At 47.2% G+C, this 26,203-nt stretch overlaps 1 protein-coding gene across 4 annotated transcripts in view; it reads left to right on the top strand.

The window, feature by feature from the left end:
- LOC125949487 (furin-like protease 1, isoforms 1/1-X/2) overlaps positions 1 to 26,203 on the top strand; it is a 148,156-nt gene that overhangs the window by 13,248 nt on the left and 108,705 nt on the right. The window lies entirely within an intron of this gene.

Here is a 26,203-nt window from a genome sequence, read left to right on the forward strand (position 1 = left end):
GTAACTCGGGCAGTCATGTGATGAATATACGAGACTCATTCGACCTTAACCTAGATCCAACGGTTGCACTTTTGCAGAAGTGTTGCGCTTAAGTCTATTGATTGCTTTACACAACAGCTTGTTCATGTTGCTCCTAACGAACTGATCTATCGTTTAGAGATGTGTTTCTCCAAAAGAAAATGTACTTTTCCCTCCGATTCGGTTTTGTATCGTAATCCTGTCAAACTGTTGATCTATCCGCCATTCGATGCCGCAGCTCACTCGCGTCGCGCCGCTTAGTTAGAACAAATCCCGGCACAGGACGATTGGAAATAAACATAAACAACATCTGGACGCGCGCGCGCGTGTGTATGTCGTACAATCGTTCGCCATGCCGGTGATGATCGAGCGTTTTGCCGTGAATCGACGTGGAGTGTCACTCCACCGACGGACCAACCGATGGATCGGACCTGCTCTGTTCGAGCTTTTGTTATGATAGACGACAACGACGACGACGCACCGGTTCGTCCGTTTACCATTTTTGGATCCACACCACCACTCCGAGGTTTCGGTTGGGAATTTGATTTCTGTTTTCTGTTTGATTGGTTGGAAGTTCGATTTGGTGGACGATTCGCCACGGACTAGCCCCGGCCAGCCCCGGTCAGCGCTTTTTTTTCACTCTTTCTCGTCGGTGTCGGTGTCTCCCGGTCTTTCGTTTGGTGACGCAAATGGCATTCTAGCCACTGGGCATGCATACGCGTCCGGTTCCGTGATCGCGATAACGAATGCTCTCAGCGGTACGCGGTAGCTCTGACGCGCCCCAACCTCCTCCGGACCGAGGGTGCACTTGGATTGGATGGATGTGTTGTTTCAAGCACGAGACGCGGCATTGCGCATTTGTGGGCTCCCGTTTCCGAATGCTGATAGTCTCTTGTTTTTTTTTTGCCTTCTTCGATTGCCCCTTTTTTCTGCCAGTGAGTGACGTTTAAGCGCATCACCATCGTATCGTTCGTCATCCACCAACGCTGCGCTCTTGTTGGCAATTAATCCTGCCAATGAATGCGATACGCGACACGGCGCATAACATCTTTCTTTCGTTATGGCGGGACGGGCGGGTTCTGAATTGCGGGGAGGGGGATTGGAAATGCTAGAATGGGAGCCAAATGCATCGCTCACAAAAGCGAGCGATCCGGGAGTGGTTTCCCTATTTTTTTTATTTTCATTACGCTGCTGTCCGTCCCAGCAGACCCAAATTCTCGATACCACCTTCGGTGGCAGAAAAGATCATTTCTGCCCCCGGGACCGGTCGATTGATCTCGACTCGCTCGTCTCGCGACCGCTTGCAAATTTGGCATTTCATTAAAGAAATCGATGAAACGAAAACATCCATTCACCGTATTGGCGTCCCTATTTTAAGCCCCATGGTTGGAAATCTGGCCTTTTTTTGGTTGGTTGGTTGGTTGGTACGGGGTTTCGATATTCTTCGATGAAAATTCCCTCGAAATGTGATCCTGGTACCTGCTGCGAAATGTGATGATGGTGTGGTGATGGCGCTGTGCATCTCTTATACCTTTTATTGAACGGACGCTATCTTAAGGTACGGTGCCACGTTAGCAAATTTCGAAGACATTCATTCATTGGCTGTCATTTGACGATTTACGAAACTTTATTTCAAACGCTACGGCTCCGATAGCAACTTTGTTTTGCAACTCTCAATCGCATCAATTCAAAACAACTCTATTTCAAATTGTTTTTTTGACAGCTCTTTATGAAAAGTTACTATCGTTGCCTTGCACCATTACGTTTACGTCAAGTTTGCTTTTAATTCTCCAGTACAAGCGTCACTGTTAGCAACTGATTATGGGTTATGCTGGGCTATGCTATCACTAATAGATGATGTACTGGAAAGATGGTTTCATAATGACACGACACACAGACACGCACGGTGCGGTGCGTTCGATTATAATCAACGTGAAAGTATTCCACCGATCGCAGGAGCCGGTGGGCTAAAAGCTATTGACCCCATTCCCTCCCCCCACCAAAAGTAATTCTATTTTGATAAGAGCTTATACCGAGGATAAAGGGTAAGGGTGCCACGTGCTCCCGGTCCTAGGTAGTTGTTCGATTTCAATATTTATGCTATCGATTCCACTTCACGTACTCCTCGAGTAGTAGAGGCAGCTGCCGGTGGCATTTCCCTTTGCTTTATTTTCGTTTTCTGCGTATTTTTCTTCCGCCGTTTTTTTCTTTCCGGAAGTGAAATTCGTTCTCCTCGTCCTCGTGCTCATCCGGTTGTCGTATGCTCGAACTTCGTATGCAGATGTTTCTGGCGAAGGTCGCACACGTTCGCAGGATGAAACAATCGTTCCATTAACGTTGCGATTTCTCGATACCGATCATGATGCTGCGGACCGCCGGAAGCGGTTTTTTTTAATGCTTCATCTTCTCGGTCCTGCCACCGTTGTGGAGAGCCCTCCCCACCCGGGAGGAAAACCGTGAAATACATACATACTTTTCGGTCGGTGGTGGGGTTTTTTCCCTTTTCTCGTCGATTGTTGGCTCTTTTGTTGCTTTTGCTCTGCCACCGTTCGATTTTCGTTTCGTTTCGCGGCGTTTTCCGATAACCGAGATCTCCGATAACTCCAGCACGGACAGTATTGTGATTAGAAAAAGAAGAGCGTACTGGGGCGCGCGCGGAGGATAATACGCGCTGGCGAAGGGCGCAACCCCGAAAACGATTTAATCGAACCGAACCGATTTCGGTGGCATTATCATGGTTTCTCTCTCTCTCTCTCTCTCTCTCTCTCTCTCTCTTTCTCTCTGTCTCAATGGGTTAAATGCCACTTTTGTCACATTATCGGGATCGCGTTTTCTGCGTTGTGTTGTTGGTTTTTCGTTCTTTTCGCTATCGTAGCCATCTGCAAACCCATTCATTGGGCAATAAGAGAACATAATCTTCCAAGGCGCGTACTCAAACACACACACACACACACATGTTCTGTTGTCCTGCAGATCTCAATCGCTTGTAGATTCGTGCGTTTTCCTCTCTGTTGGAAGGTCTGTGTTTCACTCTTGTTGTGGATATGGTTCCAGCATGCAGACGCCACAACTCCCACCGTTTAACTCTTTAAACGGTTCGGAAGTGACCGGTTCTCTGCCGGTGGAGGTGGTAGCAGCGGCGCTGAAGGATGAAGCCGTCCAAATGGCACACCATTTTGGGGTTTAGAATGACTGACAGGGTGCCAGCGGCCGCCTAGCCCTAACCGTGATAAATGCTGAAACTTTTCCGGGTTTGCTGAATCCGTATATCCGCCCCCCGGGGGCGAACCAGTAATAATATCAAGCTACGGGTCCAAAATGGTGAATGGCGGTTTGCGTGCGCTAATCGACCGACTTTTGTCGTCACGCCCGTAACAGACCACGGCCTAGGCCGTGCCCAAACATCCCCTAGCCTAGCATTGGTGGGGCGGTGGGGCACCGGCTGACGATTAAACCCAACAAGTGAACATGTGTTGCGGGACCTTGTTTCGCGGGGATGCCAGGTACGGTGAGGGGAGGTAGACGGTGGTAAATACACGGAAGGCATACACCAACCGGCCGGCCGGCACAACATAAGCACACGACGCTCTTTTGACGGATCGTTTGCTCCTTCTGCTGCGATGTTGCTGCCGGTGGCCAGCATGCGCGCCCATGTGGGTGTGTGTGTGTTATCTGGCTGTGATACATTTTTCACGGTACGTGACTTCATTTTACAGCGACGCGGTTACACGTTTTGATCCTCTTTTTTTGGCGAAATCAAAAGGACCTTTATAGGACAGGAAGATGTGCAAGCAACAGAGGATAGGCGCCGGATCCGTCCGGTCCCCGACTAAAATACATTAACCGCGTGTGTCCTTCCGGTGAGCGATTGGGAAAAAGGATTCGAAAAAAGGTTTACCACCCGACCGTAAGAACGCGCAGAACGAGGAAATATGCTTGGCTTCATTGACTTTTTTCGGGAGGCAAGTGGGCTTTTTTTTTGGGTGGGGTTTGCTGCTGCATCGTTTTCCGCAACATGAAACGGAAGCGGAAAAGAGCGTCGTCCTCCTCGGCTCGTCGGCCAAGCAGCCTGGCAACCCCCCGGTGGGGTGAGGAGGGTCCCTATTCTTGAACCTTTTTTTCGGTTTGCTGGCTATGTGTGTCCGTGACAGCTTCTTCACGGTGTCGTCGTCACGTGCTTGCGGCGGTGGAATGGGGTCTAGTGCGGGTCTCTCTAATTTGCATCGAATCGACCTTGCCAGGCATGTTCCGTTGCTTGAAATTAGATTTCTCCAGTGCTGCAAGGTCATCATTAACGCCAATCTGCTACCAGTTCGGATTGAACGGTATACCCTTGGGCTTTTGTTTTTTTTTGTTTTTTAGGGGAGCCTTTCGAAGGAAATTGTTTTCACGAAAAAACGAACCAATCTATGCGTGAGCAAGCAATCGAAGTGAGGGGACGAGCATTGAATGCCGCCAGCACACGGTGCCAATGGTTTCACCTAATAAAGGTTCGGTGCGGGCATTGGAATATAGAAAAAAGGTAAGGGTGTGTTCCCTGGCGAGGTCTGGCGAGCATGATTTTACATTCTCCTCAAGCTCAAGCTGTCCCCGTTGGGGTGTTCATGGGCATTTCTTTTTGGGTGGGGATCGAAGGTGGATTATTGTTTCAAATGGGGTGGTCCCCCGTGCTGATGATGCTGATGATCCGTGTTGTTCACATATCGCTCGTACTTTTGTGTGTGTGTGCAACGAGGCGTGACAACGAATTTCCTCGATTTCCTGCTTGGCCGCTAGGAAACGGACACGTTTCAGGTGGCATCTTATTGGACATTCGACCCGCCACACCGCCGGCGATGTTTGCTTATTGATTTTCCACGTGGGGACCGTTAAGGCACGAGGCCGAGAATGACCGGTAGCGCGAGAGGAAAAGTGGAAAGGTTAACCATTTTGTAAACGATGGTGCACGATAACGATTATCGTTAGAGGAAACGATATTGTAACGAGCAACGGAGGGGTGGTCCTTTTTTCCTTCTCTCAGCGGTAATCTGCCATGCGAGAACTCCGTAGCCAGCGGTGCAATTGCCGTTTGGAGTGCCAACGCTTACCACCAATTCCGGCTTAATTCCAGGACGCATGCATGCCGTGCAGGGAGGGGTCACGATACCAACGTCAAATTGCTGTTGTGTAACATACACTAGACGACGTCAGCTGGTGCCGGATTTGTACACCATGGATTTCAATTTTCTAACGATTTTTTTGTTTGGATTTTAATAAGCAACCACCGCGGTTGGTGTTATCCTGTTGCATATCACGGGCCATTGATGGCCGACGGCATATGCCAAGCGATGACACAAGCAGTAATGTGTTTGCTGATACCTCACAAAACCGCCATTCAATAAGCGGTTCTCACGAATCGAACATTGAATGCTTATGATGGTTGACATTTCCTGGTAAAGTGTGCGTTATGCGTTAACCAACCAACCACACATGCATGCTGTCAGCATGCTAACCGCGTCGCATCGAGTCTCACCAAATACCTGCGCGCACCATTCATCATTCAGCTGATTGCAAAAGTATGCTTCGCAATGATCGGCATTAATAATGATGATAATCGTGTCAACGCGGTAGTGTTCGTTTGTTGCTGTTGTTGTAGTTGTTGCAGTGGTATTATTATTATTATTGATCGCATCCGGAGAACCGTGACGCTCGGACCGGCGGATCGTCGTGTCATGTAGGAGTTAATTGCAAAAACTTCTTCTTTCCCGCATGTTTATTCAGCCAGTGAAGAAGGACCCCCCAGGGAGGGAGGGGGGGATTGGGTGTGGTGTGGGCTGTGGGTGTCGTCGATGGACCTGCTGCTGCTGCTGCTGTTGCTGATGCTGTACTGCGAAATGATAATTTTTATCGACAGCTGGTGGCCACCATTGTCTGCATCGCCATTGACATAACTCACTTTCTGCGGTCAGTCGGATGCCCCAGCTCTCTCTCTCTCTCTCACCCCCTCTCTCTGTATCTCATGTAATTGCGCGTTCCCCACTGGAAGGGAACATTCCTTTGTGTCGCATCGTCATGTTGAGCGGAGCCACGGATGTACGTTAGTTAGGCATATAAATTTATTAAAACACTCACGGGACCATCCGAGTCCCGGCCGAGCTCTGGGCGCGGGGGAGCGGGTTAATATCATCAGTTCGAGTCTCCTATCCAAACGATGCTTTCGGTTTGGTTCCGGAAAGAGCATAATTAATTTTACAGCATGTTCCATCCGTACGAGGCTGTTCCGGCCGTTGTGGCTAGAGAAAGGAGAGGAGGGAGGGTGGTCGATGGTTTGGTTGATGTACCATGCGCCTAGCATTGGGTTGTAAATTACACCCAAAATGGGGAGGGGAGGGGGGACTTTTTATGCAAAACAACAACAATCCCTATATTAGTTGCATTGAAATACCAATTTATTCCCGTGTTTTTTTTTGTGAAACACATTTTCTGCTGTTGGCTGGTGGGAAGGGTGGCCACAGCATTGGTCCCTCGTTAAATCCGCTTGCCACGGGTTCATGTGTTTTTCTCTTTGCATTCTGTTCATTGCGTTGCTGCACACGATTGGATTGGAATGGAATGGATTGGGTTTTAGTGGCAATCTTGCTTGCTGCATCCGGGGCTGCGTGATGGCCGTATCGGTGCCCATTTTGTGCCAAAACTATGGTCCATCCATTAAAAATAGGGATAAAGAGAAGGGATAATCCTTGCGCGTGAGCGGTGTTCTGTTTCAATTGCTGATTGATTGCTTTCGCATGTGGAGATTTGGAAATATTTATATATTCCCCAATCCAACCACCGGGGGAAATCGCCGTACATTCCGCACAGCACATGCTCCCTTCCGGTTCTGCGGACATTTGAAATTCGCAAAACTTTTAGCAGCAGTGCGAGAATGAGTGCAGAGAGGGAAGGCGAAAGGATGAAATTTTTTGAAAAGTTGATTAACTTCGATGGCGTCCATCGCGGAATTTCCCTTCAACCCTGGCTCTCCAAGTCAATGATGCTAGAACCTTATTGCTGCTGCTGCTGCGGCTGCCGTGGCTGACTATCTGTCTGGCAGTTCTGGCAATCGATCTGCTGGTTAGCGAAAGATGAGGGAACAGAAATGGATATCAGAGCGAGCAGAGCAGAGAAACGGGTTCGCGAGCACCATCTGCGTTCGACGGTAACGCCTGCACCAGCACACACACACACACACACACACACCCCCGGTGGCATTACTATTGGCAGGCGAAGTTCGGTGCGGTGGACGGATTTATAGAGTCTGACCAACGGTGCTCTCGGTAGGCAGCTGCGGATGAGCAGCGACGCTTTGGCTGCAGCCCTCTTGCAGCAGATAAAACTACTTCTCGCCTTCCCATGTAGGTTCTCCTCTGGGGTTCTTTCCACTTCACTCGATCGGCTCCTGATAGGGCAAACATCCGGTGAAAACGCTTTTGGCGCATCTCGGTCCCTCCGCCCCCCCCCCCCCCCCCCCTGCTCGGTGGTGGTGGCGGCAACGGCGTGAAGAGCGAGCGCATGGCACGGACTCAATCGAAAATCAAATAAAATTTATAGCATAACATAAATATCGATAGAAATTTATTCGTTAGCTGCTGGCGGCTTCATTTTTGGCCTCGCCTGGGTTGTCCCTGGAGCACACACACTCACACACACATACACATTCACGTGTGCTTTGTTAGGACAGTTGCGTTCCCCGATGATCTACGCGTTTGTAGTGTCTAGTGTTCTGGTGCCAACTGCAGATCCGTTTTGTGGAGTTTTCCTGTTTTTCCTATTTTCCCGACGAACCGAATGCTTAGCATGGAAAGGGAGGAAGTGTGGAACTCGGGAATTTAAGTCTTCAAGAGCGTGTGCGTGGGGAATCCTCTTTTTTTTTATTTTGGAGTGTTTTCATTCGCACGCCAACCGCTAGCGTTCTTATTAGTTTCGATCGAATTTTTGATTTCGCCAAATCATGAGCGCACGAAACATGGCGGTGCAGCCAAGATCACCGCGACCAGTCCAGCCTAATGCATTCCCGTACCCGGATTACGTGCCGTCTCCCGGTTGACGGTGCGTGTGCTCTAGTTGGAAAATGTCATTCTACTTTGGCACACTACTCCATCTAGTGCATGCCGGTGCTGGCTTGCTGGCCACAAAATGGCGGGCGGTTCGAGTTTCATTTTATCCATCGGATGTATGCCCCTGGGCGGCGAGGAGATGCCAGAAAAATTTATGAATAGAATGAGTATGCTGGCACACTCACACACACGCGTGGAACCCCTTCATCCGAGAGCGGAGTGGAGGAAAGTGGGGTTTAGGGTTGAATTGATCCCAAAATGTCTTCATCTCTATCCCGTCTCCCCTTTCCCAAAATGGCTTCTGCCTCTGCCGGAAGGACGTTATAAAAATCGCATTATACGAGATTCTCATTTTTCAAATCGGAGCATTGCGATGTGGACGAGCGGAGTCTGCTTGCATGTGTGTGTGTGTGTGTGTGCGTATCTGTATGTGTGTCAGGAACATCAGGCCAAAACCACTGACAAACTTCTGTTGGAATGGCGTAGCATGACATGAGAGGAGTTGCGACCAACGTCGTCACACACACGCACACACACAAACACACACATATATACTGGTGGTTGCACTAGATGTTCTTATTTTGGATGGTACAGCATTCTCCGGACTGGGCTGGGCATGCGAAGCTGTAGAAGCTAATCGAGAAATCGTGCTGCATTAGAGGAGCGGCATCGGACAAAAGCGGGTGGCCCCAATTCGTGGCAGGATTTTGAATCAAATCCAAGGCCTTTGTGCTCCGATTTGTACTATTTTCGATTCGGGACTTTATAGACACCCGGTACAGGACCGGCATCATCGCATGTGCAAGGTTGTGACCCGATTCGCCGCCGTGGATTGATCTGCATAACAACGGTGTGTACTGGGGTGGGACATGGGGACTTGCGCCGATTGGATTGAATATTTAATAATCGTTGTTTTTAGAAGAAGAACGATAACATGACGGTGGTTAGTATTCGCGGCGAACCATCATGTACCAACGTACGTGTACCACTGATAACGTCAGGAGAATGTGGCCCCAATGTGGCCCCATTTCGCATTAAAACATGCCGCGATTCAATTTTCAAGATCGCTGCAAGTTGTCTATTTTGACAGCGCTAGCGATAGCGTCGTGGTGGAATGTTTTAATTAAATAAGCCCCATTTAAAGATTTGAATCAATAATGAATCCCTGTCGAATATGCGCACGATTTCATCATTCAAAACCGTTGATCTGGGAGCGTCAAATCGGTAGCGGCAATTTATGACAGACAGCGTCCTTTTCTATCTCCATAAAGAACACACTCGACCTCTTCTTCAATCTCTCGAACCTTGGTGTGGTCCTGGTGCGGATCCCGAACGACGGAACGATTTTCTCGCTGCTTCAGCTTCGATGAAGGTGTGCGGCAAGCAAGCAAGCAGTTGCTGTCGCCGTGCCCGGTATTTTCTACAAATTGCATTATATGCGATCGATTCGTTTGCTCCCCTCAACCTCGAGACACCCGCTGTGTTTTAGCGGCGGCATCTTTATTTTTCCCTTCCTCCTATGGCAGGGCGTCACGTGCACGTTTTCTGTGCGAAAAGGTGCCAATATACAATAACACACCCGAAGTACGTCTTCAGACCTTCGCCAGCACGCTCCGGATGCTGAAGCATCTTCGATACACAGCAGCAGCAGCAGCAGCAGCAGCAGCAGCAGCAGTAGCATCACTGTATGGGTTCTCCGTTGGCAGCGAAGGTGATTTAATTTGCTTCTGCACGGAATAATTCACCAATACGCGTTACTGTGCATACAGCAGCACCTGAAAGAGAATGGAGCATAAGAGCGCGGTTGGTTGGTTGCAGGCAGGCTGGCAGGAAGCGAATTCCCTCGCGAGGGGGTGGCGCGCATCGCGGTAAAGTATGTATTGAATTTTGAGCCAAGCACATACGCAACGACCGTGCGCGCCACATGAGACGACGATGTAGAAACGAGACGAGCTGCCTGGTGCTCAAGTGCAACAGCAGCACCAGCACACAACAGCGTACCTCTTGAAATACCCACGAAGCCACCGGCAGAAGCAATACACAACACACGACACTAGACTTTTTTTTTCTTCACAATCCAACCTCCAAACTAGCGCCAATGCAACGCCCGTCGTTGGATCAGAAACGGGGCGAGCAGCAGCTGAAGGATCACGATAGGTGATCGAGAAAGATTGGTTTGAGAGTCGTTGCATTCGGAGAATTATGAGACATTGAATAATTTGATTGAATAAAATTCAATATTCTGCCATATTCCGTTGCGCACGACGAGATGCCGCTTTCGATTTGGCATTTCCTTTCCCTCTTGAGGTCGTTGTTGTTTGGGACATTCGAGATTTTCGGTGGCGTTATGGAGGAGTATTGTTTTTCTTTTTCACTGCCAGGTCAAGAGATATGCGATTGCTGTTTGTAGCCTTGTTTCGTATAATGCTTTAACGAGATGCATAAGTTTTATGTTCCTAGCGTGTGGGAGTCCAATATTTTTATTGAAGTCGTTTTGTTAATTTGCGTTTAATGATGATTAAAATCCGTTTTTGTCATATTTTCACAAGTACAGCATGAGCAAGAAATGTCTTCATAATACTATTTTAAAATATAACTATAATGACACAAAATATTTAATATCGAACTGTCATACTCGTGAAAAGCAGTTTGTTTCCTCTAGCTTTACCGTGTTTTGTTGTAACAGCAATGCTATCCCACTCGTTCGTTTGGTGTAGCTCTCGAGCGTCGTTGCTCCACCTTCAAGTTGTTCCTTTAACGCCCGCTCGCAACGATCGATGTGCTGTTGTGAAGGGGAGACGGCGGACGCGTCCTTTCCGATTATTATCATCCATCGAACCGGAACTGACGCGGCGAATTTGACCTTTCTCCTTTTGTCCACGCTGGTGGCCACTTGGCCTTGGACTTGGTTTTGTCACTCGGCGATGGGATTGCGGATAGAGGTTCTAACCGACGTCTCGTAGCTGCTCGTCAGCAGCAGCTGCCTTCTGCGGGGCCTAAAACTTTTTGCGTCAATGTTTCTCGTGGGTCTCGTTGGCTCGTAGGCTTGCGTTTGTTTTCGTACGCCCGACACCAAGCCTCATCCATACCCTCTTTAGTGCGGATTTCGATAAATGATTCAACGTTCCAACCGATACAATCGGATTGAGTGAGGACACATGTCCCGGTAGGCTAGTTCAGCCGATATGGGATCGATTTTTCCGTACACAAAACCATTGGCATTGCTGTGTAATCGTGCTGCGCGGTGTTACGTAAATGTCCTTCTGCGTATCCTCAACTGTCAACCAATCGGTGGCAGGTATCTTGTTCAGTTACTGGAATGTATCCGTTTTCTTTTTAATATTTGCTCACTTCACAATGCTTGTATCTTTTAACGAGTTTGAAATTGTGTCAGAAATATGGACAATTTCATTTTTATCCGTTGTACTGTCAACGATAAAGGACGCAATGATTACGCTTTTTCTTTTTAAAATGTTTTTTGTATAACAAAAGTTTGTGCCTGTTGCAAAAGTTGGATGGGCAGCATTATGAAATATGCAACCTGAAGTAGTCAAAGTTAGTAAGAAACTATTGCAAGGAACAGGGTATCACGATTCGCTGTTTAAATATTACTGCGGAGGTTCGTAAGGACCCCGCCGGGTTGGGTGGGCACGCGGCCCAAGAGTTTGAGAAATTCTCTTTCCAGTTGATTTACAATATCGAGCTCGAAAGTACACGCAAGTTCAACAAAGAAATAGTTTCAAGTTAGTTTTGTCTCCGTTTCTTTTCATTATCGGGCTGCTGCAGTTGACAGGGAAAAGTGAATCGACGAATTTGCGAACCAAAAGGAAAATAAAACGAATCCAGATTTAATACTTTTCCCATAAACAATTCCACTTTATTGTTAGTTGGGTTGTTTGTTTTTTATATGTATTTTTATTTAATAAATATCCCAATATCGCCTTTTTCATCCTTCAACTCGATACGCGAGGAAAGCAATGTCATGCTACCTGTCGACCTGTGATCATGATTGGAGTTTTCTGCAGGAACTCAATATGAACGTCACAGTAAATCACAAGATCCTTGCAAACGCGAAGGTGTATGTGTCTGGATTTATGTGTTGCTGCTCCATTCACCGTGCAACATTAATCTTATCGGTAATCGGAATCGCAATCGTATCGTTCGGAATTCACAGTAAATCAGTAGCAAATTGGGCTGGCGCTTTTGTAATTCACCTTTGGTTGTTCTTGGCATGGTCCTTCTTCTTGCTTCTTCGGGTCCTCATTGTTTGCTACACGTGGAGGTGAGCGAAATGGAACTCTTGTTATCATTTCGCTAGGAATACGCTTTGTTAGCTCGATCAAAACCATACTAATTGCCACCCTCGCCTGAGGTGATGGACGCCATGGATTGATGCTTTGCGCCGTGTTACCGGAACTGGACTGATAGATTGCTCATTTCCATTTCCTCAGAATTTGTGCTGGCAGAGTGCTTCGCTGTCAGTAAATTCAGTTACTTGGTGGAAGCAAAAACAGAAAAAAACGTTGTTGCTTCGATTCACGGTTGAGGAAACTTATTATCTTGTTCCAATACGGACGATTGGCGAACGTCTATTGGCTCGAATGTTCTTTCTTTCAAGGAGAGCTAATCAATCGATTTGTTCGGGTCTGCCGAAATCTAGTGTGGCGTCTTTATCGCACGTCAAATAGAACGCGCATTTGATTATAAGTTATCTGGGCGTGCGTGAACGGTAGCAGCTTCAGGACGCCGGCGAATCAATCTGGGCCGGATTAAATGCTACCAAACTACTATACTACGGCACGATCCCGAGGTGCGGTATCCGGATCCCAATCGTGGTGCTAATACGGTGGTTCTGGTGAAGACGTGAATGATTGAATGACTACGGACAGCGTTGATAAAGGTAGAAAACCTAATCTTGAACGATATTATGCCGATGGATCGAGATACGGTGCTTTGGCGTTGGTTTTGGTTTTCTGTTGAGCGGGTTCTGCAGCACCATCGAGGTCAGTGTGAAAGGTTATTTGGGATAATCCTATCAGCCTTGATTGACGTGCTGTTTCACGATCCGCTTCCGGCTGCTCCTTGAACCGGCGTGGAGCTTCTTCAAGAGAGAAAAACCGAAATATTCGGAGCAGAAAGTGAAATTAGGATTTCCATTCTACATTCTATAATGCAAGATTATTCACGCATAGCATTATTGTAAAAATAATGTTTGAATATTTTCTTTAAGCTATCAGAGCGTACATTGTCGTTATTTTAATTATTTGTTTTTGTGTAGCGTATCTTAAAATGATTATTTCTGGCTCTTTATTTGCTGTTTGAAAATGGCAATCTATTTACTTACGCTTCGTTGTTCGCGACATGCGTGGCTGGTTGTTCAAGTTCGAGTTACGTGACCTAGAGAGAAACATCCACTTGATGTTCTTTATCACCAGTACAAAGACAAAAGAAGAATATGTTTTTTTTTTGCTTTCAATATGAGCCATGTTTCTGTAGAAAGTATTTCCATTTATCCTGTTTTAGAAAGCGGATGATGGAAGGAGACGCCTGGTGCTTCGTGATTTGGGGTGGATTTTCGTCGAATACGTAGACTTATATTAAAATGTTGTGTTGATTTTCACTCCAACGCTTCGTTTAATTATATTTTTGTTGGTAAGGCGTTGGGGAATGCGAATGCTAATGTTTTACGTGAAGTTCGCAGCACGTGAAAAAGTGGCATCGAATACGTGCAAAATGCCCATGAATGATTTATAAAATGTAAAACGGGTAGCAACATCTTATATGATATGTTGCTCATTAGCATTCTAATTAATCAAACATATGGCCCGTTCGTTTTTAGATATTTAAAAAAATATTCTAATTAATCTGCAGATGAGAGTTGGTACAATTAGCTGTTTGCTAATAACTGCAATCACCTCAAAAGCACAAGAAAGTATGTTACTCAACTAGGAAGGAAGTATGAGTAATGGTTTGACCTCCTATCACAGTAGCACGATGGCAAGGTTGACTTACCCTCTTTCCGGTTGATACAAATCGATCTAGGCCATTAGCCGTGGCCACACGGAGCGAAAATTTGCGCGCAAATTTACAAATTAATGCCAAATCGTTTACGCTTCGATATGTTTACGTGGCCGGGTTGAGGAAATTAAAATCGTTTTGTGGAAGAAAAGGATTGAACACACTAGCAATGATCACTATCTATCAATGTAAACCACAAATAGAACATATTGCGAGCCCTTCCGTTTGCAAACAGCTTTTACTCTAGGTTTTACGCTCCACGGACCTATAATCGTTTGACAGCATGTAAACGGCAAGCGTAAATGTTTTGGCATTAATTTTTTCGTTTGCGCTAGAGTTTTCGCCCCGTGTGGCCACGGCTATTTGTTCGATGAAATCGATGCTTGTCGTCTTCCCATTGTAGGCAGATGCAGTAGCACCCTCTTAAAGTTTCCAGGAAAGGTGACAATCCCTCAGCCAACAAACACGATACTAGGGTTCCCATGGATGTTGTTTAGTTTTCCCATTATACATGCTTGACCAGAGCAAGAGCGGAATGAGCGTTTACGCACTCCACACAAACGCTCGAACTACCGGAGCGTATTCCGAGGCAATGTGGTTCGAGCAACGTGTTTCTTTGTGATGCTTGCATCCTGAAGCGGAAGGAAAAGGTAAATAGTTGTTGCACTTCTGTTTTACCGGTTTGTGCACTCCGAGTAATGGCAATGCACGAGTGAGTTTCCGGACTCTCTCACCTGGAAGGGGTGTAATCTTGTGTAATGATTTGTTATGCTTGCGGAATAGCAATCTTGGTCCAGCATAATATTGTCGTTTGCGAATTACTGACGCGTGCGTACCAGAGACTATTGGAATCCATGTTTGCTGTGCAACGGGCTATCGCAAGTGAAATGAAATGTTTGATTTGTTGATGGGAAATTTTATTTGTTAAAATAAAAAAAATCATATCAATATGAATGATTACCACTATCAGTTTAAGTAAAACAACGCGATTTGTGTAAACTAAATTGGCATTCTAAGTTAACTACCGAATCGCAAATTATGTAAACTTTTCCCTTTCACCCTCATACAACATGTTTCTTACTGCTAATGTCGAACTATAGAACTGATTTTATTTACCTTTGCTCCCTTCCTATTTCTTCACAGGTTAGTATCGACGAAACATCATACGCGACATCTCCATTCCCTGAGCCGACAGAGGGACAATCGTATCGGTAGAACACACTATCGCTACAACAACGACGATGTTCCGTAATAATGTGACACCAAAACATGTTGTGGCTGTGTCGGAATGACGGAAGTGGCCCTGAACGTGGTAGCATTCTCTGGTTTTCTAATGCTCGATCGACCGCATCCCGCATCCCGCATCCCGCATCCCGCCACCGCCACCGCTGCCGCCTACCTGATTACACGCTGTTTTGCCCAAGATCGTTATTTACCGGAGAGCCCTTCGCTGGTGCGATGTGACATGGAACGCTGGTGCACGTGGAGTGCATGTTAGGGATGGGTGTCGGAATTAGTCGTTACTCTACTCACCCCACCCCCTGAAAACACACAACCAAACTTACCGAAATGCGTGTGACGCGCGAGCACATAATTTCCAACCGATGCTCCATCACAAATCACTCGACTGACATCGCTGCCTAGTGACAACACACTGCACCCCGTGTAATCTATGCTGATGCTCAGCACATTTGTCGTGGTTGGGGGACTGGGAGAACGATTAAAAAAATCTAAATCTTAAGTTGTAAGTTGTTGATGATGGTGACTGTGCTATTGTGTGGTTTATTATCTTCAACATCGTAAGCATTATGCTACCAACAGCGACAGGGTGGTGCAGAGAAGACATGTTCTTGTCCGAACGTTGCTTGCAGGCGTTTGCTCACAGTGATGGTGTTCGTGTTTGATTTGAATGCCTGCGGGATTTACATTTCGACTAAATCTCGGTTGCTCTGGTTGCTCCGCTATTCAGTTCTAGATTAGCATTTTTTTTGTAGACAAACAAAATGAAACCATTCAGTTTGCGACCAAGTTGGCGCATTTTTGGTTCCCCTTGTCTTAAAGCCAGCATGGTTCGCAAAGTCGTCGTGTCACCGACCGACAGGCGGAGTCGGGCCAACCTGCAGCTAAGGTTTAGCCGCGCGAGGTCACACAGTAAGTGAGTGCAAACATTCTCGCTCGGACAGCTCCCTGTCCGGATGAACGTACTTTTCATAAACCATAAAAGTAATCCCCTCATCCGGGCACGCTTTCGCTGTGAGGTCGAATCCGTGGCCCTGCATCTAGTCGCCGGGCGGCGCACTAGATGATGCTCCCCTACTCTCGCTGCCGCTGTTGTATGTCGGTCTTACGAGGCACACGGAACGCCAGTAAATCATCTCGCACACAGCAACCATTACGTTTGTGGATGCCAGTCAGTCTTCTGGCGGCGGAAGTGCTGCATGGTAGGCTTACAGCAGCGGGCATGACAGCAAACCAGCCAGCCAGCGGAGGCGCTTGTGTTTTGTGTGCGAACGTGATTTGTGTGTACCGAATTGTGGCGCAGAAACATCGTGGCCAACGGTTATGATGTGATCTAATTAAAAGGTAGCATTTAGCACGCTGGGATTATCTCTCTGGCCTTCTGCTTCGCGCATGGTAATGCAGTAAAATGTGCTTAAGAATTGTGTACCGTTTTGAAACTAGGAGCTTTGGAGTAATCTTATTTGTCTTACTATTATTGCGGATAAGCGAAGCGAAATTGTGTTTCGTTTTTCAATTTACTCGCCATTTTTGGAGAGCTGTATTTGGCGTCAATCTGAATTAATTTACCGTATCTCGTTTTAATTTCTGTTCTGCTAAAGAATGCTTGTTGCAGCAGGTAACAGCACTTTGGGCGATGTCTTTTGCATAAATGTGCAATTAACAGCATTTTCCCTTGCCGCACGGATGCACGGTTAAGTCCTATTTACATAATTAAAACTATGTCAAATGAGCGCCAACGAATCCGTCAGTGAAAACCTGTTGAGCAAGTTGAGTCGTTTGCCTAACTACAGTTTGGATCCATTGTCCTCCATTTCTTTCCACGTTGTGACGAGTGTGCACCCACTCTGTAGAGCAGCAAGAGCTGTATAATCTTGTAAACGATAACACGGCGTAGAGTACCGTCATCACGATGCACAATCATCGCGTCGTCGGCTGTGTCGCCAATGTAGTAGTCCCCAGGTGTAGGAACCGATCCTAACCGAGCGCTCGTTTATGGTGAAGGCACACGGCAATGATCATGATCATAATACTGTTGATTGTGATAATGATGATGACGATGATGAAGATGATGATGTTGAAATGGAAGCCCTGTTCTTCGCCCATCTTGACGCAACATCTTTCTAATGAGCTCGAGTTTGCTGCCAATGCACACGGGGACTTTCGTCAGCTCCAACTGCTTCCAACTGTGAGCGATGTAATGAGGATATGCGCCGCACTGTGTCGCGCTACTTGTTCCAGTAGCTTCAATAGTGGCAGTACGTACACATGGATACTCGGTTCCGACCGAGACCGAAAAAACCCGTAGTGATTTCTTACGTAGTGAAGGCATTAGTCATGCTCCTCTCGGTAAGCAAAAGGGAAAACTTGCTTCAAAGTCGTTGCTGTGGCGGAATCAGCTCCTGTTCTCCGTCGTCATTGCAACCAGTGGCAAGGGGCAACCTTGTGCTCTGGCTGCATTCATTTTCTTTGCCTGTGCACAGCACTGGCTGGTAAGTGTAGCAGTAGCAGACTAGTAGTTTGCATCCGCTTAACGTACGCGGCTTATCATAGCATCGAGTATTGTACGAGTTTTACGGGCTTACAACTGTGCCAGCGCGCACCCGGGCAGTGCTTAAGATGCTGGGAAAATAATTTCACTTTATCGTACTCCCGGGAATCGCTCGGTAACGGCGCTGGGCAATTTGAGTTTTTACTTGGTTAGCGGGATTGTTATCCGGCTTTTATCTCGCATGTGACCAGACTTTCGTTTTAGTGCCTTGACTACAAGCAATCCAGCAAACGATCACCTCGTTGTGCAACATGATTGTGTTGTCGTCGCCTTACAGCAGATGACTGTTAATTTGTTAAACTGATAACAGGGCGAGGGAGCTGCTTTTGCATGTGGAAACAAGGTTTTTGTTGTCTATAGTTGACTCGTTTGGTGGTTTTGCTAGATGGTTTAAAGATTTATAAGTCTCTGCGGATCGTGTACTATCTTTTCATACATCTGTCTTTAGTCAATGCAACAATGCATTTCATAAAATAATAATACAACCTTTATGTTTGTTAAAGATTACGTACGTGTCTACGATTGAGGTGTAGCTTAATGAAGATTTCGATAATAAAAGCATACGGTACCATCATCATTATCGTCGTAATAAACATTGATCCTGATCACCCGAATTAAATCTCATAATTCTTCTCCGGTGATTGCCCGGTGGTTTGCGAATCATTATTAATGTTTATCCTTCCTGATTCGATCGTCCTTCCGAGGAGCGGGAACACGTGGGACATCAAACACACACGCACACACACTAGCCAATCGTATGCGCTCTCCGGGAGCTGGCGGACCATATCGCAGCCCATAAGTATAACGAATCCCACGCACGTGGGATCAATATAACATAAGCCGAATGAAATAAAGGAGAACGAATAACGACGGATCAGTAAGCGGCAAGCGCCGAATTTTATTATAGACTCGGCTCTGCGTAAATCCGCCGCGAAAACAACATTATAAGTCATGATGCTTTATTAAATCGAATCCCTTTTGGATTCGTATCACTTTCGCAGTCTGGCCGCGGATCCGGATAACGCTACCCTCCAATGGGCCAATGAGCCTTGGGGTTGCCACGGTTGATGGTGGTGGTGAGGTAGTTATGTGTCAGTCATAAGCGAGTCCCATATCACCGTGACCGAGATGCGCTCCGAAACTTCGTGTTTCAATTGTTTTTCTGCCAATTTTGCGTCAAACCAACATTCGAATCCGAATCAGCCAAAGGAGATCTGGAGGAGGAAAAAAGCATAACGAAAACAAACAACTAACGTCACCATCGGCTTCCTGTGCAGCAGTACAGAGACCGGTGGGGAGTGGCTGCTCCTGACACTGACAGAAACTCCACTTAAAGCCGCACCAGTCGGGGAGCGGAAACGCAATAAGAAGGAAAAGACAAACGCGCTCATAAACAAATAATAAAACCGAAAATAATAGCTCGCGATAAAAAAGAAGAGGAAAAAAAGGAAAGAAACAGAGTGAAGCAGTGCGTATAACGAGGAGAAACCTAAAAGAAGAGCGAGGATGCAGAAGCAGCACGACGGCGAGCCTCCTCATAATATATGAAACAATAAAGGCAGAAACTGCGCATCAGCTCGACGGCGACAGCGACGACAGTGGCGGCGGTGGCGGCGGTCGACGGTATGGTGGTCGTAAAATGTGAATGTTTATGAAAATAGGATTATTATTTATTGATTGAAATCAGGATTATATGATTGTGACCAGACAGTCGGTTTGGGGACAGACACCGGTGCGCGCGCGCGTGTGTGTACGGTCTTCGTAGGGCCTGAATTTCGGGGTTTTATCGAGCTTTGGTCGACCAACAGAGGACGACGACACATTAACGACCACCCCGTTCCGGGTGGCTCTCCCTAATGGACGTGAGGGGCTTTTAGTCGCTGCCTACTGAATGTCCCTGCGTACTCCATACTTTCTTAGGCAAGTGTGCGGGGAAGGGATCTTGTGTAGGTCTCCCACAGGGCTGGCCGTATTTTTGCTATCGGCAGGAGATTTTTTGGCTCTCTACCAGCGACAGAGCGTCGGCGGACCCGTTTGTTTGAACTGTTACTAGCAGAGCCTGCCCTAGATTTTGAGCTTAAATCAATCGAACCGTGCTCCCGTAAAGAGTCGTACGTGCGCTTATCGTGTCCCGGTTGACGCACGTGCACGCCAAGATCCGCGAAGGTGGAATTTTAATTATGAAATAATAGATTGCAAGTCTTCAGTTGGGCTGCACTTGCACGTGATATCCGATAGAGGGGTTTTCGCGGTTTTGGAATTCAGTAGGAAATGATCGAATTGTATGCGCCAGTTCAGGAGAAGATGAGTCCGTTAGGATGACTCCGCTGGTGATGCCAACGTAGAAGAGATAAAAGATTAAGTTTTAGGCAGTCAGTCAGCAGTTCATAAGCACCAATGCTTATCAGTCACAGTATTTGAAGAATCTCGATGATGGTGACCGGCAAGAATGTAGGAGAACAGGGAAGTCTCCTGGTAGACCAGTCCATTGAAAACACAGCAGCACGGAATAGCTGATGACACGCCGCACTCGACTTAAAATGAACGCAAGAATTTACTTCATACCGTAGGGAAGTGTATAATTGAACGCTACACGAACGCTATAATCGCATGTGCGTTTTGTTTGGCAAATGAATTACAATATTACATTAACGTTCGACGAATCGACATCTCTATGCTATTCCGACGAATTACATGTATTTACGCGAAACTAAGAATCATGGCATACGGCGCCTTCGGGGGCTCTCTCATCTATCTCTGCTCGGGGCGCGAGAAAACGAGATCCCTCCGATGCCATAGAACGGCGGCGTAAGATAATGGGTTCACTTCAGTGTCCGGTTCTCTGTGTGCCGCTAATCGCTGGAAGAAGAAAGGGGAGGGGAAGAGAACCACTTCGAAAACGCCCAGACACGACTGTCGATTTCATCACCATCATTACCACTGATGACGTCCGATGATGCTGATGAGTATAAATCCGTGGGCACCCGGCCGGGTCCCGTTCCAGACGCCGTCGCCGCCGAAGCAGCAGCAGCATGATTAAGAAATCGTGACGCTCGTCCCCCGAAATGGAGTGGAAAGAAGGGCGAATCCTCTAGCCGTCGTGCTAGCCTGGTATGCGGACCTAGCACGCGAGGAAGAGAGAAAGGGAGAAGAAAGAGACCAAGAAAGCAGAGAGGAGGCGGCTCACGGTTCCATAATTATGGGGGCGCATCGCAAGACATATTTCCTGCCATTTGTTGTCTGATGTATAATTTACTCTCCAGCTTCAGACCCATCGGCCAACTTCTAACCGGCTTCTCGAATGTCTGAGTTCTGTATCGGCGCGTGTGTGTGAGTCCGCTTATGTTCTGTTTCAACATTGGCTGGCGACCCTTGGAATGTCTATGATACTCTTCTTTTTTTTTTAATTCTAAAAATGGAACTCCAAGTGTGGCTCCAAGTTCCTGGCTATTAAATGGACAAAATGGCACCACCCTGTATATGACGGCGTTCGATCATGGGTGGGCATTTCTTTGGCCAACTATTATTGTTCCAAATTTTCACGCAATGTGGAATGCTATGCCTTCGTCTGGCTGGACAAGAACAAACAAAGCAACAACAAACCGCGATAAATAGAGCTCGCTCTATCATAATGCTTGACGGGTTAACGGTGTACCATTTATCTACTGTAGTTTCTGCTATCAGTTAAACTTTAATGGGTTCGATGTGTCGAGGCGGCTGTGTGTGTGTGTATGTGTGTGTGTGTGGACAATGCGTGCGATCGATGGTGACGGGGCGCGTACGGCACGTAATCTAGACACGTTTTGGCAACGGGTTCCAGTTAATGAAATGTTAATAAACCGGAGCATCAAAGGCGAGAAGAAAGAGAATCGCAAACCAGCCAGCTCCGTGGCGTTTAGTGGTGGCTCTTTCGGTACTTACGATCCCGGTTCGATTGTATTGTTTACTGCTTTGTCTCGATGGTTTTGTGGGGAATTGTAGGTACCCCCTACCCAGCGTATCACCCTGATGGGCCTAGCGGTGTATCTCCATTTTCGTTTGATGGTATCCTCGATGCCGTAACAATGTTCGCGTGAAAACCGGAACGAAAATAGATATCCGCTGGAACGCATGGTATGGTATGGTTCGGCTATAGTTTGGTGTGATGATGGGAGTGACCATTGCTCACGTTAAATTTATGATGTACTCACCGCATAGAGTTTCGTACGCGCTTCGATGTGCATGGCAGGAAATTCTTAAATTGGTTATGCGGTGCTGACACTGGTGGCCGCCCAATGCTTGAAAACGATCCCCATCAGTTGTTACCAAAAGCCAGTGGTAGCAAAAGCAATTAGTTTTGCCAAAAAAGGTCCGGAAGAAACAACACCAATAGCGTGAACAAAAGACACGATGATGATCAGATACTATGTTTTATGGTCTTGGACAAAGTGTTTTTTATGGACAAAGAGTGAGTTGTAAAGTCAATGTATTATTAAAAAGATATTCCCTATGCGTTGCTGATGAGACTGTTGCATTGTGGAAGTAACTAGCGATCCAGCAATCATTATCATATTATAATTAATATTGCTTTTGGTTTCCTAAGTGTAGTCCTAAGCAATAAGTGCTGTACAGTGTGCCCGCTTAGTTTCTAAGCTTTCGTAATGCACTGCACAAACAGCATCTGCAGCACACCTTGAAGCCAATTGTCACGCTGTGGCGAAACAATTGCTGGTTTCACTTTGGTATTTTCAAAACTTTCCTTGCCGGCGCAGCAAAGTTTGCGTACCTCCGAGGGTCCTACCGTTTCTCCGTCTGCCACATTCCATTCCCGGAAGAGGGCGAAGGACGTACTTTGAAACTCTGGAGCAGGAGAAGCAAATTGTTTTCATTCCTGGCGTGCGCTCCGGCTCGCGTATGTGTGATAACGGTCGATGCAGCAGATTGTGATTCTCGACTGATGGAGATGGAACATTCCTTCCAGGCCTTTCGTGTGGTGATGGTGGTGGTGGCTGGTGCTAGAAGTGTTACCGTCAGACAGACACCACCATACATTGCAATGCACGCTGCGCGCGTACAAGTACTTTCTGTTGATTCTTTGCAATCTTGGTCCGGATTTTGTTTGATTTTCTCCTGCTCATAGACCGCACCACAGCAACAGCAGCAGCCACAAACAACCTGTCATCAAATGGAGGCACGACAATAATCAATAAGTGCGAATACCGACCGCGCTGTTCGCACCGGTTGACCTAACAATAGAAGAACATTATTTTTTTCCCCCTAGACATCCTTCAGCTTGTCGAAGGTGACCGAGATGGTGATGGCGCGCTTGTGACGGTGAAGTTTTTTTTTTAATCTGCCCGACACTGATTGAATTTTCGTCACTGACCTGCTGACACATCGTGGGAGCTCTTGTCGGTTTGGGATGAGGGCGAACGTGACGCGAACCACTTCTGGGCTCGGCTTGACAATCGCGCGAACCAAGGGACGTAATTTCATTGGCCAAACGTGGTATGATGAGGCTTGTTCTGGGTTGCTGCTGCGGACAGTTCGAGAATCCCAAAAATTCTGCCCTCACCATTGTCAGAATTTACTATCCCTCTGATTATTGTGTTTCGCCTATCGCCTTTCATACGGTGTTCATTTGATTGCTGGCGTGTGGAGAGTTTCGTGCCGGTATGAGAGGAGACAATTTCTTCAAAATCCCTCGGCCAATTTTCGGCGTGTCCGGTTATGCGTCGAGCCGCGGGTGGGCGGGCACAGAGGTTTGGGCGCAATCAAGTTAGTTCTTGTGAACAGAAGACCCGAGAAGCAAAGAAGCTGACACCTTCGTAATGTCCCGCTTCCGGGAGTGATAGCAGAAGTTCTTCACTTTTTTCGGCTTCAACTCCCGTAAAGTCTTCCGCTTCAGGGATATTTTTTTCGGTTTCCTTTTGGTCTCGGGACCAACTTTCCAATCATTTCAGTGTAAATTGTTGGAAAGATATTTGATAAGACGAAACTTTTGCTTTACCTTAAAACGCCGGACCACCACCAGCGCCAGCGCCTGGAATTCACCGATTGACTAAGACTCGATTCGAAGGATCGATTTCAAAGGCGAAAGAAAATCGGAGAACCTAAGGAGAAATGTTTAAACTACCTGGCGCACCAGATCCTAGATCTGGCAGTGAAGGAAGTTTTAACGAAAAAAGAAATCGAAAAAGGTTCCTCATTCCACCAACGTGTGCTGATGATGCCGGCTGTTTTATTGCTTCAAATTATATCTGAATCACGTCTTAAGCCACGTGCTTCCACGTCCTGCAACGACGCCGGTGCGCTCGTGTCGAGAAGGGGGTCCATGGTAAGTGGAGCACTCGTAACGAATCGTGGCACTACACAGCGAGGGTGCGTTGGCCATGTTTTTGTTTGCTCTACGAAGACCGCCGCTCGTTTAAAAGTTAACGTTTTTTTCTTTCTCTTTCTCTCGGATGCCCGCGAATGGTTCCGTCCTACGGCGGTCGTCGCCGCGTGCGCCAAGAATCCGCAACTGTCCGCGATCTGCAGAACGACCGGAGCCCTGTGCATTCACTGGGATCCCGTGGTGCTGCAAATGCAAATTGAGGCGACCCTCGACGGGAGAGATTCCATGGCAAGAGTGACATACTTTTTGCCGCCTCCCGTTGGGTGGTGCAAGAAGTGCATAATGCTACTCGCGAGCGAGAGATGCTGCTCAGTAGCGCTCCTGCCCCTCCTTAGTACACGTGGTCATTGCATTAATTTTCCGTTAGACTTGCAAATCTAGTGCCGGTCCTCTTGGCGCATTTTGAGCACGTGCTTCTCCTTACCAGTCGCGAGGAATCGTGAGAAGTCGTGGGAATGACATTATTTCGAGATGAACATTCAGTTACGGTGAGGGAGAATTTATGTGCGACGGCTAGTCGTTTGCTGTGTCTTAAAATGATTTTTTTTTTCGTTGCAAATGATAACCAACTATTTGGTGACGTTGCGACGGGAAATTGTTTTCAACAATGAGCACGTTAAGCAGGGTTGATAACGCTTCACTTTTGGCCTTTTTTTTTGCAAATGTATCTCCTTTCAAGAGCGTTTCGAGAACAGGCAAAAGGTAGCAAACGGGAGCAACTTTTCTTATCATCACGTCATCGGGAAGTGCTACCGGTCGTCGAAGCAAAATTACCATAAATTGCGCAATCCCCCCACTCGAAGTCGGGAAGTCAATCGTTGGGCATTAGGGGTTCTAGGGGGTGTCTAGGCTACCGTGCCCTCTCTAATGCCTTACTGTTACTGGGGCTCCTAATACCTTGCTGTTGTCACCGATGTAGCCACCGATGCTAGCGAGGAGGCATCTAAAAGGCATCTAGTCCCTAGCTTTCGGCCATTGTGTCCGGGGGAAGGAAAGAGATAAAATTAATTCCTGTTTCCCCTCGAGGGCTAGGAAGTACCAGGCAAGGTAATAACGTTTTTATTTGCCGGAACTCAAGGGTGCTCAACGAGAAGGTAACTTCGTGGTAGCGCCAGGAAGAGCGCCACTAGAGAGCCCGGGTTGTCCGGGTTTTCCCTGGGAAATGCTCCATGGCGACACCAGGACACGTGTGAGAGAGAGACAGAGAGAAAGAGCTTCTTGCGTAAGATGTGTAACCAAATCTTGACCTATTTATCTCCGTTCCAGGTAAACCATGTGGTACCCGGGAGCAGCAGCAGCAGCATAACCAGCGGCACCCACCCACTAGACTCTTATCGATCCGTCTAAGCCCGTGAGTCAAAGTATTTTCGGTTTTATAGATCGTTTTATTTGCCGGCCCTAGCCGAACCGGACGTTGGATCATTGAATGGTGGGAAGATTGAATGGATTGTGGTGGTGGTGGTGGTATGGTGTGGAGCTCTGATCGGTATGTTGGGTTCTGTTCATTTACAGGACGATAGAGGTGTAAGGGGCAGCAGCATAGGGGTATGCGGCTGCGTACGGAAGGGCCGATGTGTAGGCCGCGGTTAATGGAGCCGCATAAGCAGCAGCAGCAGCAGCTGGCAGAGCGGTATAGGGCGCCGCATAGGGTGAAGCAGCAAAGTACGGAGCAGCAGCTACGTACGGTGTGGCGGCAGCAGCAGTAGTGTATGCCAGTGGTACCAGCGGCTTCGCGGACACAGCAACCACAGCCAGCAGAGCAACAAAGATCTAGAATAATAGAACACACGCGTTGGTTCGCACATAAAAGATGTCAGTTTTGATGGAAACCGTTCTTCGACTGCAACTTTCGCGCTTGCAAACTTGTTCTTACCACTTTGGAGAACATTTTGCTAGGGGGAGGGTTTTCTTTGGGGATGTAGTTCA

This window comes from Anopheles darlingi, chromosome 2 (genome assembly GCF_943734745.1).
Source record: "Anopheles darlingi chromosome 2, idAnoDarlMG_H_01, whole genome shotgun sequence".
Taxonomy (NCBI): Eukaryota; Metazoa; Arthropoda; class Insecta; order Diptera; family Culicidae; genus Anopheles; species Anopheles darlingi.